The following is a 20900-nucleotide window of genomic DNA, read 5'->3' as shown; positions in this document are numbered from 1 at the left end:
CAACTCTGAGGTATCATTACACACCTGTCAGATTGGCTAAGATGACAGTTAACAAATAATGATGAATGTTGGAGGGGCTGTGGGAAAACTGGGACACTGATGCATTGTTGGTGGAGTTGTGAAAGAATCCAACCATTCTGGAGAGCAATCTGGAATTATCCCCCCAAAATTATCAAACTTTGCATACCCTTTGATCCAGCAGTGCCATGACTGGGCTTATATCCCAAGGAAATACTAAAGAAGGGAAAGGGACCTGTATGTGCCAAAATGTTTGTGGCAGCCCTTTTTGTAGTGGCTAGAAACTGGAAAATGAATGGATGCCCATCCATTGGAGAATGGTTGGATAAATTGTAGTATATGAATGTTATGGAATATTATTGTTCTGTAAGAAATGACCAGCGGGAGGAATACAGAGAGGCTTCGAGAGACTTACATCAACTGATGCTGAGTGAAAGGAGCAGAACTAGGAGATCATTATATACTTCAACAATGATACTATATGAGGATGTATTCTGATGGAAGTGGATATCTTCAACATAGAGAAGAGCTAATCCAATTCCAATTGATCAATGATGGACAGAATCAGCTACACCTAGAAAAGGAACACTAGGAAATGAGTAAACTGTGAGCATTTGTTTTTTGTTTTTCATCCCAGATTATTTTTACCTTTCAAACACAATTCTTCCTTTGCAACAACAACAACAAAATTCGGTTCTGCACATATATATTGTACCTAGGATATACTATAAGATATTTAATATGTATGGGAATGCCATACATATGAATGGGAGGGGATGGAGGGAAGGAGGGGAAAAACTCAGAACAGAATGGAGTACAATGGATAATGTTGTAAAAAAAATTACCCCAAAAAATGTTATAATTATAAAATTAATAAAAAAATATAAAAAAATAAAAATAAAATAAAATTTAAAAAAAGAAATTTTTACTGCAATTCAATTATGTCATACCTTGCTGTTTCCAGCCTGATTATATGTAATCATTGTATCCTAAATGCTTGGGCAAATAAGTATTTAGCCTGGTCATCTGTCTGTTACTGGACAATTAATAGAGACCTGTAAGACCAAAACTGATTTCTAACACCTGTTGGTTTCCTTTTATCTCATTAACCTGAGACTCTCAATTCTTCTCTTCTAAGAGCAACTTCTGCCTCCTGAAAGAAACACTCATAGCAGATGTGCTTTAAAAAAAAAATCTCTCCCAGACTTAGACTCCTGTAGGAAACTGTCTGAGGAGACCCCAGTCTCTGTCCTGAGCTCGAGCAGGAGGGAAACTGGAAAAACTACACCACAGGGGCTGAACTGGCCCCCCCAGCGTCCTGCTCCCTGGTAGGAATTTGAGGTCTGGCCCTGTTTCCTTTTATCTCAGGACAGCCCGAACACCTCAGGGACCAGTAGGCTATGCTGATACTGTGCACCCCCTCTGACTCCTTTCACCCCTCCCCCATAAAGAGTGGAGAAACTAGGAAGGAAAAGATTCAGGATCTTTGCTTATTGAATAACCAACTCTCTTCAAGAAAAACAGCACAGTTTTTCCAACATTTCCAAGACCTTAAACTGCATTCTTATCTTCATCTGCAGCCCTGACAACTGGGGATACACCCATCCCTAGACCCTGCCTTACAAAAGAGCAGTGGCTCATTAAATCTATGAGATATTAAGGACTCTTGCCTCCCCTGACTTCTGAGTCCACTCCCTTTAATTCCCAACCCCGGGAGGAATTAGGGGTGAAAGGGCTAGGCTATTTTCTCAGCATTTTCTCCTATTTCTCTTTGATAGTTAGATGGGCCATCAGACAAGCAGCCCACAGAAGGGACCGGATGCATTTCTTGCTAAAGGCCCATTCGCCTGAATGTCACCATCTCCACCCTGGATGACACCCCACTCTTAATCTGTTCCCGAGATCTGTTTTCTCTAGGCTTCAAACTTTGGATTCTCAGCCACTCTTCTGCCTAGAAAACATTGATTGGACAACTGACTGGAGATAACTGACCGGGACACCCCCTAGAGGCCTTGCTGCCATCCTCCATACCTCACACCTCACCTCCTGGCATGAAACCCCAAATCTCCACAACCCTTGTCATCTCGAAGCAGTTAAGAGGAGTTTGTCACCCCTTTTCTGGAGGTGACAATTTGAGGGGGGAACAAGAAGAGGGAACCCCACTACTCTGAAGATCGTTGGAGAAATCTTCAACCTGGCCTCAAATGAGGGACACTGCCCCCCCAAAAAATTTTTTAATGAATTTAAGCCTTAACTGTTTGAGGGGGAAATGATGGGGGTTGAGGTCCCTTTAAGAACCCCCCCCCCATGGCTGACCTTTGATTTACAAATCCTGGTCAGTGGGCTTTCCCCATCCCCCACAGGATCTGAGCTAACTTGAGTTTTCCCAACCCCCATGGCTGATCTTTGATTTACAAATCCTGGTCACAAGGCTGTCCCAGCCCCCACTGGATCTGAGCCAACTTGGGACACCACTAACAAGCTCTTTAGGTATAAAAGAGCCAAACTGGAGCTCTCTCTTTGCAGGAGCCCTCTCCCCCAAACATGGTATCCTTCCAGCCATGTAAGGGTTCCTGGCTGCCCAGCGACCACCTGTGGCTCTGGCGTCCTTCTACCTTTAACTTTACTTCCAAATCCCTACAATAAACCTTTTCATCAATTTAAGTTTGGGGGCCTGTAAATTCCTTTTACAGGAGACTCTGCGTCATCACAAGACTATCTTTGTACCGACTAACTCTCATCGACAACATAGCCTTTTCATGCTTTTTTGTTGTTTGCTTGTATTTTATTTTCTTTCTACTTTTTTCCTTTTTGATCTGATTTTTCTTGTGCAGCAAGATGATTGTATAAATATATATACATATATTGGATTTAACCTGTATTTTAATATTTTAACATATATTGGATTACTTGCCATCTAGGGGAGGGAATGAGGGAAGGAGGAGAAAATTTGGAACACAAAGGTCAATGTTAAAATTATTCATGCATATCTTTAAAAAATAAAAATCTTTAATTAAAAAAAAATAAGAAAAAAAATAAAAAGAACTTTTCTAGAGTAGGGGAAATGCCATGATGGAGTGGCAAATAATGCCAAAATGTAACTCTCATAATAATTGGAAAAATAAAAATTATACACATGCATTGTGTCTGTTGATATAAAAATGTATCATGACCAAAAGGAAAGCAGGAGGGGAGGGGGATAAGAGAAAAAAATGGTGATAAAAGGCAAGGCAAATTAAGGAAGCAGTAGTCAGAAACAAAAGAAAAAAGAAAAGACTTTTTGTTGATGGGGCAAAAAGAGAGAAAAGGGATCAACAGAAGAAAATAGGATGGAGGGAAAACAACATTAGTAGTAAAAGTAATGAGCAGAAATCAATAAACTCAGTCACAAAACGGAAACTGAGCAGAAGAAATTAGAAACTAGAATTCAATAATAAGTTGCTTGTAAGAGAGACACTTGATATGAAAAACCAAAACAAATTTTAAAAAGTGTTCAAATAAGGAGTTGGAACACAATCTATTATGCTTCAGTTGAAATGGTAACAAAGGCAAGCCTATAGACCTGCTGAAAAGACTATCAGGGAAACCACATTTTACTTTAAAAGTATCATAGGCAATGAAATAATATCATTTTTTGCAAATATATGTTTTCCTAACTACATGATAAAACAATTTGGATATTCTTTGTTCTTTAATTTTGAGTCTCAAATTCTCTTCTTTCTTCCATCTCCTCAATTTAATATTGATTATACGTGGGCAAACATTATTTTTTCCATATTGTTAATATTGAAAAATAAAACAGATCAGATGAACACACAAAATGAAGAAAACACCTTTTCCTCTGGGGGTAGAAAACATTTTTCATCATCATTGCTTTGGAATTGTCTTTGATCATTGTGTTGCTGAGAATAGTTGAGTCATCCACAATAAAACATCATACAATATTGCTTTTGATGTTGTACAATGTTTTATTTGTTCTGCTCAATTCAATTTGCATGAGTTCATGTAAGTCGTTCCAAGATTTTCTTAAATCATCTTGCTCATCATTTAAAAAAAATTTAATAGTATTTTATTTTTCCCAATACAAAGATAATTGTCAACATTCACCTTAGCAAAACTTTGTGTTCCAAATTATTCTCCTTCTTTCCTTTCCCCAAAGAAAGGATACAATCTAAATATAGGTTCAACGTGTGCAATTCTTCTAAACTTATTTTCATATTTCTCATGCATGCTGTATAAGAAAAATAAGACTAAAAGGGAAAAAAATCACAAGAAAAAAAAATAAACAAGCAAACCACAACAACAATAACAAAATGGTGAAAATACTATGCTTTGTGTTAGAATTCTTACAAGGTGCTAATCAGTTATCTAATTTAGCATGGTACTTAACAGTTCTCTAGTTCACTAATGTACTTAGTACTTATTAGAATTCCACAAGATTCACACCTTTAAGAGAGCAGATATCAGGAGTCCACTAGAGGACAAGCCCACTCTCTGAGGCAGAGAGAGATTCATTCCATTTTCCACCTTTGTGCTGGCTGGAGGCTCAAGGGAAGGAGATAAGATTTTGACGGAGACAATAAAGGATCTGGACTTTAACTCCTGGCTACATTCGTGGTGATTATTTTGAATTGAAACTAAGGCTGCCTCCAGAAGCTTCCAAGAAACCTACTCCCAGAGAACGATTATATTTTAGAGAAGAACATTACAGCTTTGATTCACATTCAATCTCTCTCTGGATATGGATGGCACTTTCCATCACAGCTTTAAAGGAATTACTTTCAATCACCTCATTGATGAAAAGCTGCTCATCATTTCTTATAGAACAATAGTAATCAATTATACACATGCCATATACATATATAGCACAGCATTTTTAAGTATTTCCAAATTGTTGGGGATCTCTTAAATTTCCAATTCTTTGCCATTATAATTAGACCTACTTTAATATCTTTTGTACAATTGCCTCCTTTTTTTTTTCTTTACCTCTTTGATAGATAGTAGTGGTATTTTGGTGCACAATTTTACAACTCTTAGGATATAGGTCCAGATTGCTCTTCAGAATGATTGGTTCAGTTCACAATTCCATTAGAACTAGTATTCCAGTTTTCCCATATCCCTTCAATATTTGTAATTTTCCTTTTCTACTTTAATAGCCAATCTAATAGATATGAAATGGTACTTGAAAGTTGTTATAATTTTCATTTCTCTAATACATACTGAGATAGAACTGATTTTTTCCCTGTAACTACAAGAAATCCTTTGATTTCTTCATCTGAAAACTGCCTGTGTGTATCTTTTAACTATGGTATCTTTTGATTATCAGATATTTGAGTAATTATGTTTTATCAGAGATACTTGATGGTAAACTACTCTCCACCCAACTTTCTGCTTTCCTTATGTTTTTTCTTGATTGTGTTGGTTTTGTTTGTGCAAAACATTTTTAATCTTTTATAATAAAAAATATCTGTTTTGTATTTTGGAATGTTCTCCCTTACTTGTATTGTCATAAATTATTTCCGTATCCATAGACCTCACAGGTAAACTATTATATGCTTCCCTAATTTGCTTATGGTATCACCCTGTATATCTAAATCATGTACTAATTTTGATATTATCTTGGCATATATTGTGAAGTGTTGGTCTATACCTAGCTTCTGCCATAGTGTTTTCCAATTTTCCCAACAGGTTTGTGAAATAGTGAGTTCTTGTCCTCCAAAATGGGATCTTAGATTTAATCAAATACTAGGTTCTTGTGGTTATTTATATTGTATATTATGTACCGAATCTATTCCACTGATCTACCACTCCATTTCTTAGCCAGTTCCAGATTGTTTGCAGGGTTACCACTTTATAATACAGTTTGCAGTCCTATTTGCCAAGACCATCTTCCTTCACTTTTTGAAAAAAATCTCCTTGAAATCCTTGATATTTTTTTCTTTCACATAAATTTCGTTGTGAATTTTATTACCTATTTTGTTGACTTCTTTAAAGTTTATTTAGAAATGCTATCAGGATAATCTAGATCAGTCAAGTTCACATACTAACAATTTTTTGTAAACACACATTTCTAATAATATTTTTCTTGTGTTTTCAGAGATAATGCTGCTCATTCATACACAACAAGTGATTTCTCTTTCTTCTCCTCCTTTGCTCTTTCTCCACTTTCTCCTTCTCTTCCTCCTTCTTCTTTTCCTTGCCGATTATAGTTCAGTGATGCTCCAGAGCCAGTGCTCTATCAACTACAATACTTAGCTGCATCTCTTTGTTTTTTAATATGTTTGAATTCCTCATCACTGTTTTCTTAATTGCCACATATCTCCATTTGGCAATTACATTGGATATTGTCTATTTAAAATTATTTGGGACATTTTTAAATATACATAGTGACTTATATTCTCTGAGAAGCTGTGACTTACATTTTGGTTATAGGAACTGGATCTAAGAATTGAGTGAAAAACAGATACATTATCTTCATTTTTACCCATTTATCCATTTGAAATCATCAACGAGCACATAGAGTGTTAGTGCTATGTCAGTTAGTTCCTTTAGCTTATTTCCTTATGTTTGAAGTGGGAAAATAATGGATGTAGTATTACCCTGTTGGAGTTACAGTCAGGATCAAAAGACATAATATGTGCATAGAACTTTGTAAACCATGAAGTACTACACATGGGAAATATAACTTGGCTGCGATTTCATTCATAAATGAACTCCTGATTGAAAATCTTACTTCTAAAAATGCAGATAATATTTAAAAATTTCTTAGAACTCTGGGCAGTGGCAAAGAGAGTATGAGAAGCAGAACTTGAACCCATGTCTTCCTGAATGTAAAAGTTATTTTATATCAATTATATAATTCTTCCTCTACCAGATTTTCATAATATCAGTCTTGTTGTTTTCTTTTTGTTTTCTTTTTCCAATTATCAAACACTTATTTTATTATCTCCCACTTTTGAATACATTGAGAGGAAAAGTCTAAGGAGATGAGATGTGTGTGTGTGTGTGTGTGTGTGTGTGTGTGTGTGTGTGTGTGTAAAAGAGAGAGAGAGAGAGAGAGAGAGAGAGAGAGAGAGAGAGAGAGAGAGAGAGAGAGAGAGAAAGTAACAGAATCACCAAAACAGGGTAGCAGATGCACAGAAACAGAGTCAAAGACAGAAACAGAGACAAAGATTGACAGAGAAACAGAGAGATAGAGATACAGATGGAGACAAAAAAGACCGAGAGAAGAGTGACAATTGGACCTTGGAGTCATGATGTTCTAGAGTCAAATCCTTCCTTCTCAGACATTTACTTGCTGCTTGCTCTCTGTCTCATTGGTTTGCTTTGTTTTTTTGTTTTTGTTTTTGTTTTTTTCCTGTAAGATAGCATAATTAAGGGCGGAGCCAAGATGGCAGAAAGGAAACATGCTTCATTCTGAGTTCCCTTCTAAGTTCACTTACTGATTACCAAATTCAGCCTTTGAAATAGTGCTTAACTGGTAGAATGTATGAATATTGGGAGTGCAACAAATTACCAGCAGAAGATAATCTGGAAGATCTCCAGAAAAGGTCTGTCCTGATAAGGTGGGAGGAAGCCAGCACAGGCAAGGAGCCAGAACATGGAGGCTAGCACATGCTGAGTGGACTGGGGGTGGGATGCAGTCTCCCCAGGTGGAGAATTTGCAAGAAAGACTCTACCACATGTTGACTGCTCTATTTTGGTTGCAAAACAAAACATCAGCAGAGAAGTAACACAAATGCCAAAGGTAGAGTGTACCCCAAAACACCAGAGTTTCACAGGACCTGGAGACACCCACTCAGCACCATGAGTGACTCAGCATGGACCACAGCACAGCTGTGCAGCTGCATTCCACAGCCCAGGGCTTTGCACAGGGAACCACACTTCTGCACAGTTGGGGGTTCTGTCCAGGGCAGTAGCACTTCCACTGCATGGGGTTCTTCACAGGGCAGTGACACTTCCAAAACTCGACTGCTCTTTGCAGCCCATTCCCAGGACATCTACTGTCCATCTGTCCCTGTTCTGTAAAGGAAACTGGTAATGCCCTTGCCTTGAAGGCAGACCCCAAGGGCTTTTAAAAAAATGAGTAAAAAAGCAATGAAAACTCTAAGTATAGATAGCTTCTATGCAGAAAGAGAACAGATTTCTAACTCTGAGGAAATTAACAGCAGACAGTCTCCAGACAAAACCCCAAGGAGGGATATAGCCTGGTTCCCATCACACAAGGGTCTCCTAGAAGAAATTTTAAAAGATCTTAAAAGAGAGCTAGAAGAAAAATTGTGGAAGGGAAGAGAAGCTCTGAAATAAGAGTATGGAAAAGACATAGAACTCATTAAAAGAAAGATTTGAAAAAAAAAAACCAACTCCCTGAAATGTGAATTAGAAAAGGTAAAGAACCCCCAGGGAAACAGAGTTTGTGAATTGGAAAAGATAAAGAACTCCCAGGAAAGTAGGATTAGTGAATTGGAAAAATAAAATAGCTCATTAAAAATAGTGAAATGGAAAAAAATTCCATAGAGCAAAACAACTCATTTAAAAACTCAATTGAACATATACAAAAAGAAGTTAAAAAAAAGTTAATGAATAACTCATTAAAAATCAGAACTGAACAAATAGAAATGAATCATTCATTGAGACACCAAGAATCAGTCAAGCCAAACAAACAAACAAAAAAAAAATAGAAACAATGTTGAATATCTATTTGGAAAAACAACATACCTGGAAAACAGAGAGATAATCTGAGGATTATTGGACTTCATGAAACTATGATGAAGAAAAGAGCCTAGATACTATTTTACAGGAAATCATCAAAGAGAAATGTGCAGATGTAATAGAATATGAAGGTAAAATAAGTATTGAAAGAATTCATAAAACACCTTCTGAAAAAGACCCCAAAATAAAAACTCCAAGGAATATTGTGGCTAAATTTCAAAATTATTAAATTAAGGAAAAACTATTACAAGCATCCAGAAAAAAAAAACAACAAAAAAAACAAAAAAACAACTTAAAAACTGAGGAGCCACAATAAGGATAACTCAGGATCTAACTTTCAAATTAAAGGATCAAAGGGCCTGGAATCTAATATTGCTAAAGGCAAAAGAACTTCGAATGCAGCCAAGAATAAACTACCCTGTAACGTGCTGTTGTCTCCAGACAGTTGTCATTAACTCTCGTCCAGAGAAGTGACTTCCCTTCCTGCAGAGAGCCGCATCAAGCCTGGTCTAAAGCAGAGACTCCCTATCTCCTCCAGAGCTGCCCTCTTTATCCTCCCAGAGAATGGGGGTGGGATAATGCAAGGGCTTCTGGGAAGAATTACTCCAACCAATGAACTTGTTCCTCCTGAGCATTCAAGCTCTTCTCCAGAAATTCACAAGTAAAAACTACCAGGAAAGGCTGGAACTAGAAAATTGTCAAGTACCGACTTAGCACTTAATAAGAATCTAACATCTCCCCCTTTCTTTTGATTTAGAGCATAGGGTGGTCGTGACCTTGAAACATAAATCCATCAATATGGGAGGCATTACACATAATTACATAGATTACATAAACACATAGTAACATAATAACATAGTAACATTGTACATACTAGAAGTATGTAACAAATAACATGATCAAATAATCATCAATTGAGAATTTATAAATGTCCATAAGTCCATTGTCCATTAGTCTCATCTTGTGTTAGGAAATCCAATGATTCCTGCTAGTTTTTAAAGTTCTTTAACAGTCTTCTTATTAGCCATGCTCTTTCAATGTCAGATGTTTCTTAGATTTTCTCCTTTGTTTTGAGGTCTTTCTCTTTTTCTGTCTCTCTCCCACAGACAAGGCGAATACAACTCGTTGGCACCCATCTCATTCCTTCTCCATCTGAAGAAATACAAGCATACCCTCTCCCCAGGCAGTTAACATATCTGGTCCCTTCCATTCACCACTTTCTGGGTCTCTCCACATCACCTGGCGATTATCTAAGGACAGTGGAGCTGCTCTCACTGGACACTGCCCTTCTGGTGGGTTGTAAAACCTGTCTGCCGGAGCCAGTGCATCTTTGTCAAAAATTAAAAAATTAATGGTATAGAGAACTAAATTTAGAAGTTCTCTAGGGTTACCCGTGGCTCCCCCTTTCTTTTGTTTTTGGAGGAATGTCTTAATATCTCTGTTTCTTCTCTCTACTATTGCCTGACCTTGAGGATTAAAGAGTATGCCCATGGTATGTAAAATCTTATACTGTGCACAAAAGTGTGTAATGTTTGGACATATATGCAGGTCCATTGTCTGTTTTTATTGCTTGTGGCACACCCATAATTGCAAATGCTTGTATAAAGAATTCAGTGACCACTCGGGCTGTCTCTTTTGCTGCTGGCATTGCAAATGTGAATCCTGAAAAGGTGTCTATCATGACATGAATAAAAGACAGGACAACCAAAAGATTTATAATGGGTCACATCCATTTGCCAGATTTCATTGGGTCTCAAACCACGAGGATTCTTCCCTGGAGGGAGTGTAGGAGCGTGGAAAGGAAGACAAGCTGTACAGCTTTTTACTATGCTCCTAGCTTCCTCTCTTGTGATTCCAAATTGTAAACGTAAAGCTCGAGCAGCCCGATGATATTTAGAATGAGATTCTTGTGCTTCCTGAAATAAAGGACTACTGGCTAACTTGGTTAGAAGGCTATCTGCCTTTGAATTTCCATCAAAAATAGCACCTGGAAGTCCACTATGTGAGTGGACATGCAAGATATAAATCTTGCCTGGATGTTTTCTCACTTGCTCTTGAAGTTCCTTAAAGAGCTGATAAATATTAGAGGCTGCAAATTTTATTTGGGCTGTGGCAATTCTTTGTACTACACCTACTGAATAGGCTGAATCAGTAATTATATTTATGTCTCCTGGGCAATAAGTAAGAGCTAGCATGATAGCAAATAATTCATTCTGTTGAGTAGACTGAAAAGGAGTCCTGACTACTCTCTTTATGGTTAAATCATGAGAGTATACAGCACAAATATTTTCTTTGGAGACGTCTGTAAAGATTGTTGGTCCTTTAAGAGGAACCTTAGAAACCTTTTCTTCAAAGATCCATTGCCAATTATGTAGTAGCCGGGTTATCTTTAATGGAGATCCATGTGCAAAATTTGGAGTGGTGGCCAATAAAATTTGCCATTCTGGGATGGTCTCACAGCATACATTAATTTGTGCGTGAGTATAGAATATGTATATTTTTTCAGGACTTATTCCAGATAATTGTATTTCTCTCTTAATTGCCCTTAATAAAATTCTAGCCACAAGCACTGGGTAAGGAGTAAGGCTTTGTTCTGGTTGTGCTGGGAGGTTCACCCACTCCATTGTCATATGTTCCGTGTTAATATGTTCTCATCAATATCCAATCCAGCAAGCACCTCAATGGATTCATGATATTTTAGCCTCCATAATTGGCACATCCCAAATCAGCAACCTTTTAGCACCATGTTGTCATAGGCTGCTTCACAGGCAATTCTGTTTGTGTTTCTGCCTCTTCCCCTCTTCCTTCTTGCTCCACCCCTGAAGGGTTAATTGAGGGAGGAGATGAGAAATGCTCCTATTGCTCAGAATTGTACTTAACTTCATTGTTATCTGATTCATCCTTTTCACCTAGTTTAGTTGACACTTCCCCATTTTGCTCCTTCTTCTCTTCCTTTAGAATAACAATTTTTAAAGCCATTTGGATTAAATTGTAGGTATGAAATATATCTTTGGAAATTGAGTTTGGTCTGGAATTGCAGTGTTCACCTGATTGCTTTCCTACTAATTCCCATTCATCTGGATCCAATTCTTCTTTCAGAGAAAAACAAGGACATATGACCTTCACAGTTTTTTAAAGTTCAGTCATAACCTTGATAATGCTCTCCAAACATTTTCCTTGAACAGAAGGCGTTTGCCCCATTTCACTATAAGAGATTGCTGGTTTAGCCCTTAACAAGTTAAGTTCCTTATTTATCTATTAGCACGCTCACTTAATCTTTAACAAAGTTTCCTTGTTACTCACGGTTCTGGGTCAGAGAGACTGAGATCTGGATGGGAGGCTTTTCCACTGGAATCAGAATCCTGTCTGTCCCTGTTTGGTAGTCAAATTGTGAAGGTCTGAGCTAGCTCCTCTGAAGGGCTCAGAATAAGTCCTTGTCAGGATAAGGAAAAGTCCTTGCCCCATGTGTGGACCCCAATTTGTAACGTGCTGTTGTCTCCAGACAGTTGCCATTAACTCTCATCCAGAGATGTGACTTCCCTTCCTGCAGAGAGCCCCGTCAAGCCTGGTCTAAAGCAGAGACTCTCTATCTCCTCCAGAGCTGCCCTCTTTATCCTCCCAGAGAATGGGCGTGGAATAATGCAAGGGCTTCTGGGAAGAATTACTCCAACCAATGAACTTGCTCCTCCTGAGCATTCAAGCTCTTCTCCAGAAATTCACAAATAAAAACTACCAGGAAAGGCCGGAACTAGAAAATTGTCAAGTACCGACTTAGCACTTAGTAAGAACCTAACACTACCCAACTAACCTGAGCATTTTGTTCTAGGGAAGAATATGGACATTCAATAAAACAGGTGAATTCCATTTGTTCCTAATGAAAAAAACAGAGCTAAACCAAAATTTGAACTCCAAATATAGGACTCAAGAGAAACATAAAAGATAAAAGGAACTCTTGACAACTGTATTTCTGTTATGGGCGTACATAAAGGGCATGTGTACAATTTGATTTTATTGTTATAATACCAAAAAAGTGGGGAAGTAGAAGTGCAAAAGGGATGGTATCAGAAAAGGGGAAAAGGGAAGATAAAAAGAAGGAAATTACATCCCACAATGAGGCAAAGGAAACCTATCCTATCTGAGGGAATTTAGGGAGAGAAAGGAGCATTGTATGAATTTTACTTTCATCATATTTGGCTCAAAGAGAAAATATTAGACATATTTGGTTTACAGAGAAACTCCTCTCATCTAATTAAAAAGTGGGAGAGTAAAAGGAAAAGAGTAATAAGAGAAAGGTATAAGAAAGGGGAAGGGACTCAAAAAGGGTGGAAGGGATTCTAAAGAGGGAGAGCTTCGTGAGGTAAGTGGTGCCCATAAGTTTAATACTTGGGAGAGGGTAAGGGGGAAAGAAAAAGAAAAGCATAATCTGGGAATAATAAGATGGCAGGAAATACAGAATTAGTAGTTTTAACTGTAAGTGTGAATGGGATGAACTTCCCCATAAAGCAGAGGTGGATAGCAGACTGGATGAAAAGCCAGAACCCTACAATGTGTTGTTTACAGGAAACACATTTAAAGCAAGGTGATACATACAGAATAAAGATAAAGGCTGGAGCAGAATCTATTATGCTTCAGGTGAAGTAAAAAAAGCAGGGGTAGCCATCTTTATCTCAGATCAAGCAAAAGCAAAAATTGATCTAATTAAAAGAAATAAGGAAGGAAACTATATATTTCTAAAGGTTAGCATAGACAATGAAGCAATATCAATACTAAGTATATATGCACCAAATGGTATAGCATCTAACTTCTTAAAGGAGAAGTTAAGAAAATCACAAGAAGAAATAGACAGCAAAATTATAATAGTGGGAGATCTTAATCCTGTACTCTGAGAATCAGATAAATCACACCACAAAACAAATTAGAAAGAAATGAAAGAGGTAAATAGAATATTAGAAAAGTTAGATATGATAAATCTTTGGAGAAAACTGAATGGAAACAGAAAGGAGAATACTTTCTTCTCAGCAGTTCATGGAACCTATATTAAAAATTGACCATATATTAAGGACAAAAAGACCTCAAAATTAAATGCAGAAAGGCAAAAATGGTAAATGCATTCTTTTCAGATCATGATGCAATAAAAACTACATTCAACAAAAAGCTAGGGGGTAAATAAACCAAAAACTAATTGGAAACTAAATAATCTCATCCTAAAGAATGAATGGGTGAAACAGCAAATTATAGAAACAATTAATAATTTCACTCAAGATAATGACAACAATGAGACATCATACCAAAATTTGTGGAATGCAGCTAAAGCGGTAATAAGGGGAAATTTTATATCTTTAGAGGCTTATTTGAACAGAATAGAGAAAAAAAAGATTAATGAATTGGGCCTGCAACTTAAAAAGCTAGAAAAAGACCAAATTAAAACCCCCAATCAAATACTAAAATTGAAATTCTAAAATTAAAAGGAAAAATTAATAATATTGAAAGTTAAAAAAAACCTATTGAATTAATAAATAAAACTAAGAGTTGGTTTTATGGAAAAGCCAATAAAATAGATAAACTTTTGGTAAATCTGATCAGAAAAAGGAAAGAGGAAAATCAAATTGTTAGTCTTAAAAATGAAAAAGGAGGAACTTTCCACCAATGAAGAGGAAATTAAAGCAATAATAAGGAGTTACTTTGCCCAACTTTATGCCAATAAATTTGATAACCTAAGTGAAATGGATGACTACCTCCAAAAATATAGGCTTCCTAGATTAACAGAGGAGGATGTAAACTGCTTAAATTTCAGAAAAAGAAATAGAACAAGTTATTAATCAACTCCCCAGGAAAAAATCCCCAGTACCAGGTGGATTTACATGTGAATTCTACCAAACATTTAAAGAACAATTAGCCCCAATGTTGTATAAACTATTTTAAACAGGGAATGAAGGAGTCCTACCAAACTCCTTTTATGACACAGACATGCTACTGATACTTAAACCAGGTAGGTTGAAAACTGAGAAAGAAAACTATAGACCAATCTCCTTAATGAATATTGATGCTAAAATCTTAAACAAAATATTAGCAAAAAGACTACAGAAAATTATCCCCAAGATAATACACTGTGACCAAGTGGGATTTATACCAGGAATGCAGGGCTGGTTCAATATTAGGAAAACTATTAGCATAATCGATTATATCAATAACTAAATTAACAAAAAAAATTTGATCATATCAATACATGCAGAAAAAGCATTAGACAAAATCAAACATCCATTCCTACTAAAAACACTTGAGAGTATAGGAATAAATGGACTATTCCTTAAAATAGTCAGGAGCATCTATTTAAAACCAGCAATAAGCATCATATGTAATGGCGATAAACTGGAACCTTTCCCAGTAAGATCAGGAGTGAAACAAGGTTGCCCACTATCACCATTGCTATTCTATATTTTATTAGAAATGCTAGCCTCAGTAATAAGAGTTGAGAAAGAGATTAAAGGAATTAGAGTAGGTAAGGAAAAAAACAAAATATCGGATGGAGATATTTTTGGATAATATGATGACATACTTAGAGAACCCCAAAGATTCTGCAAAAACGCTATTAGAAATAATTCATAACTTTGGCAAAGTTGCAAGATAAAAAATAAATCCACATAAATCCTCAGCATTTTTATACATTACCAAGAAAATCCAACAGCAAAAGATACAAAGAGAAATTCCATTCAAAATAACTGTCGATAGCATAAAATATTTGGGAAGCTATCAACCAAAGGAAAGTCAGGAATTATATGAGCAAAATTACAAAACACTTGTCACAAAAATAAAGTCAGATTTAAATAATTGGAACAATATTAAGTGCTCTTGGATAGGCCAGGTGAATATAATAAAGATGGCAATACTCCCCAAACTAATCTATTGTGCTATACCAATCAGACTCCCAAGAAAATATTTTAATGACCTAGAAAAAATAACAACAGAATTCATATGGAAGAATAAAAAGTCAAGAATTTCAAGGGAATTAATGAAAAAAAAAGTCAGATGAAAGTGGTCTAGGTGTACCTGATCTAAAACTATATTATAAAGCAGCAGTCACCAAAACCATTTGGTATTGGCTAAGGAATAGACTAGTTGATCAGTGGAATAGGTTAGGTTCACAGGGCAAGATAGTGAAAAAATATAGCAATCTAGTGTTTGACAAACCAAAAGATCCCAACTTTTGGGATAAGAATTCATTATTTGACAAAAACTGCTGGGAAAACTGGAAATTAGTATGGCAGAAACTAGGCATGGAGCCACACTTAACACCACATACTAAAATAAGATCAAAAAGGGTCCATGAATTAGGCATAAAGAATGAGGTCATAAATAAATTAGAGGAAGATAGGATAGTTTACCTCTCAGACTTGTGGAGGAGGAAGGAATTTGTGTCCAAAGGAGAACTAGAGATCATTATTGATCACAAAAGAGACAATTTTGATTACATTAAATTTTTTTATTAATTTTATAATTATAAAAAAAAATTTTACAGTACATATGCATGAGTAATTTTTTCAATAACATTATCCCTTGTATTAATTTTTCCAAAATTTTCCCTGCAGCCCTCTACTCCCTCTGCCAGATGACAGGCTTGATTACATTAAATTAAAAGGCTTTTGTACAAACAAAACTAATGCAAACAAGATTAGAAGGGAAGTAATAAATTGGCAAAACATTTTTTACAGTTAAAGGTTCAGATAAAGGCCTCATCTCCGAAATATATAGAGAATTGACTCTAATTTATAAGAAATCAAGCCATTCTCCAATTGATAAATGGTCAAAGGATATGAACAGACAATTTTCAGATGATGAAATTGAAAATATTTCTACTCATATGAAAGAGTGTTCCAAATCACTACTGATCAGAGAAATGCAAATGAAGACAACTCTGAGATACCACGACACACCTGTCAGATTGGCTAAAATGGCAGGAAACAATAATGATGAATGTTGGAGGGGCTGTGGGAAAACTGGGACACTGATGCATTGTTGGTGGAGTTGTGAAAGAATCCAACCATTCTGGAGAGCAATTTGGAATTATGCCAAAAAAGTTATCAAACTGTGCATAACCTTTGATCCAGCAGTGCTACTACTTGGCTTATATCCCAAAGAAATATTAAAGAAGGGAAAGGGACCTGTATGTGCCAAAATGTTTGTGGCAGCCCTTTTTGTAGTGGCTAGAAACTGGACAATGAACGGATGCCCATCAACTGGAAAATGGTTGGGTAAATTATGGTATATGAATGTTATGGAATATTATTGTTCTGTAAGAAATTACCAACAGGATGAATACAGAGAGGCTTGGAGAGACTTACATCAACTGATGCTGAGTGAAATGAGCAGAACCAGGAGATCGCTGTACACTTCAACAACAATACAAAAAAGAAGATGTGTTCTGATTGAAGTGGATATCTTCAACATAAAAAAGATCTAATTCAGTTCCAGTTGATCAATGAGGCACAGAATCAGCCACATCCAGAAAAGGAACACTGGGAAATGAGTGTGAACTGTTTGAACTTTTGTCTTTCTTCCCAGGTTATTTTTACCTTCTGAAACCAATTCTTTCTGTGCAACAAGAAATTCGGTTCTGCACACATATATTGTATCTAGGATATACTATAACACATTTAACATGTATGGGACTGCCTACCATCTAGTGGAGGGGCTACATAGATAGAGGGAAAGGGGAAAATTCAGAACAGAAGTGAATACAAGGGAGAATGTTGTAAAAAATTACCCATGCATATGTACTGTCAAAAAAAATTATACTTATAAAGTTAATAGAAAAATTTTTAAAAAAGAAAGAAATCCTTTGTTTCTAAAATAAGGTCCCAGTTTCCCAGATGATAAGCCTGGGGGGTGGCCTTATAATAATTCATAAAGTGGAAGTCCAGTATCTCTACGTGTTTTGATTCTGATCCTGACCAGAACAAGGTTAAAGCACTTAGTCCAAGGCAGTTGAGTCTCTAAAGATCATTTAGTTGGTTGTCGTTTTATTTCTTGATTCATCCTTTCCACTTTCCCAGAAGAGGGGGCATACCAAAGGGTGTGGAGATCCCGAGTGATTTCTAAGTCCCCAAGAAGATTCTGCAATGAATGCATGAATTTCTGGATGAAAAATGTGTCCCCAGATCCGAGTCTGTCCTCTCCACTACTCCATATCTGGAAATAATTTGTTCCAATAAGGCCTTACTTATTGTCGAGGAGGTGGTTGCTCAGGCTAAGGGGAATGCCTCCACCCCTGAGGTCAGATGGTCCACTATGACCAGCAAATATTTGAGGTGACCTAGTGGTGGCAGTCCAGTAAGGTTCACCTGGATGCTTTGGAATGGTCTGATTCCCAGAGGTCATCCCCCTTTCGGGACCTGGCATTGAGCAGCCCTCTCAGTTCTTGGACAAAGAGGGCGGCTGTCCACCAGTTGTCAGGCTGCAGTATATAGGCTGGGGGAACTGTACCTCATCAGCACAGCATCACACGGGTGTTGGACATCCCAGTGACTGCCCTGGTGCAGTTACTGAAGGATCTGCCTCATACTTGTTTTGGTCAGCATCTCTCTGCCATTGGGCAGGAGCCATCGTCCTCCCAAATTCTCAACCACTCTGAGAGGCGAGGCCTTCTCTTTTTCCTTCTGGGTAAAACTTGGAGAGGGCAGACTAGGGGAAGCACAGGTATCAAGGCCATTAAATGACTAATCTCCTGGTCTCCAGCTCCCTTGGCCTCCTCACCTGCTATCGGTTTTCCCTTCCCTCAGAAGAATTTTCTATTTGATGACCTTTTGCATGTCTTGCTGCTACATGCCTCGGGGCCAGGATGATTTGCAGTACCTCTCTGACTCGTGTATCATCAGCTCTTTGCCCATTCTTCCTTTTCCCATCTACCACTCTGGAAGAGCCATGTACAAGCCTCTTTACTCACACAGGTATTGGAGATTCTTGTAGATCCTCTCTTGCTTTTGTTTGATAATCAATTAACCCTAAACAACAATGTTCCTTTCCAAGGGATGGTTCCAGTCCGCGGTTCAAAAAGCAGTCAGGGTTAAGGTTATGAGCCCGAGTGATTCCTAGTGATTATGAGATCCTTTTCTCACAGTATTGCCTCATATTTTAAAATCCTGGAATCTGTGAGCCACCTTCCAGGCTTCTGATGTCGTATTAGCCTTACTTGGTGTGGGACACTTGCCATATAGAAAGCTGCCTCCAAAGGTGAGCTTCCTACTCTCTTCTAGCAATAGGGCGGTAGCAGCTACTGCTTGTACACAGGTGGCCCAACCTTTAGCTACAGGATCTAATACTAGAAAAAAGCCACTGGTCTTCTCTGCCCCCCTCTTATTTGAGCAAGGACTAATAGAGTCACCCGTCCCTCAGTACTGACAAATAGGTGGAAAGGTTCTTCCAAGGTGGGGAGAGCCAATACAGGGGGTGAAATTAACAGTTGTCTTAAGTCCTCAAACTTCTCATCACTTCCTTGATCCCACATGATAGAATTTGGACTTTCCTCCAGCAGGTGTTTATACAAGGATTTCGTGATAGCCCTGTAAGAATCTATCCATGTCTGGCAATAGCCTACTCACCCAAAGAATTTGTGTAGCTCTTTCTTCAGCTTCAGTTTGGGTGTATGTAATATTCCCTCGATTCTGGCAGGGTCCAATCTCCTGCTGCCCTCACTGATCAAATGCCCTCACTATTTCACCCCTCTCTCTACAAACTATAATTTCTCGTTCGATACTCTAAGCCCCAATCCTCCCAAAAAGTTTAATACATCAACGGCACAACTACTGATGTGTTCCCTTTTGTCCCTCACTACCAATAGATCATCTGCATAAAGCAACACCTGAGTCCCCATTACTGGATGGAAGCCTCCCATGCAATTTTCAAGGATTCAGCCACACAAATTTAGAGAGCTGGTATAGCCCTGGGTAAAACACACCACCTCAGTTACTCCCTTCTTCCAGTCTGGGTCTTCCCATTCAAAGGCAAAGAGGTTTCTACCATTCACCTCTAACAGGCAGCTCCAGAACGCATCCTTCAGGTACAATACTGACCCACTTGGCAGAGCTGGGAATCTGGCCCAGGATGGTATATGGGTCCCAAACATGAGGTGGGATGGTAACACAATCTTGTTAATCTCCCTCAAATCCTGAACTAACCTGTATTTCCCATCCTTCTTGACAGGAAGGAAAAGTATATTGAAGGGTGAAATACAGGGTTCTAGTAATCCATTTCTCAATAAGCCTTGTATCAGAGGTTACAAACCTCTCCTTCCTTCCAGGGAATTGGGTATTCCCTGACCCACAGTAACTCACTAGGATCATTTAAGGTGATCTTTAATAATAGTCTGCTCTGTCTGTATTATCTGGCCCTGCCCAAACCCCAAATTTTTCTTTAGTCTGCTCTTCCTCCTTCATTAGTGCCATTCTACTGGGACATATACTGGGTCCCTGTGGGATCTACATAATTTCTAGTTTAGTTAGTAAATCTTTCCCCAGCAAGTTTACTCCTGCTTCTGAGACGAGCACAAATCTGCCCAATGTTTCCATTTTTCCCGTATAAATTTTGCAGGGCATGGCCATCGGTACAAGAAAATTTTCTCCCTTGAACCCAGAAATCACCAGAGTCTCCTTAGACAATCTAACCCCTTCAGGCAAACAGGTCACTGAGGCTCTTGATGCCCTGGTGTCTGCTAAGAACACCATAGCTTCCTGGTGGGGCCTCGCTCTTCAATTTATCAAAGATTCAAACTCAACAAGGAAATATGTCTGCTATTCCCTTCCCTTCTGGGGACAGTCTTTTAGTATATGTCCTTCTTTTTGACATTTCCAACATCTAAAAGGCTTTCTGCCAGCAGGGACAATGGGCCTCCTGTTCCTTCCTAATTATCCCTGTCTCCTTTCCTTGGGGCCTTATTCTGCTGGCTTTTCTGCGTCCTTTGCAATTCTCTGTACCATCTGGACTAAAATTGTGGCTTTCTGCTTTTGTTTCTCATCATCCCTCTTAACATACACATTGGTGCTTCTTCCAATAGATTGAAAGGCTCTTGTCATTCCATCCTTCTGTTTTCTGTAACTTCTTCCTAATATCTGACCATTCATTGGTCACAAAGTGCAATGTGAATGTATCTTCTAATCCTGAGTCCGCAGGATCAATCC

This window comes from Sminthopsis crassicaudata, chromosome X, assembly GCF_048593235.1.
Source record: "Sminthopsis crassicaudata isolate SCR6 chromosome X, ASM4859323v1, whole genome shotgun sequence".
Lineage (NCBI taxonomy): Eukaryota > Metazoa > Chordata > Mammalia > Dasyuromorphia > Dasyuridae > Sminthopsis > Sminthopsis crassicaudata.
The sequence above is the reverse complement of the archived record's forward strand: the minus strand, read 5'-3'. Positions refer to the sequence as shown.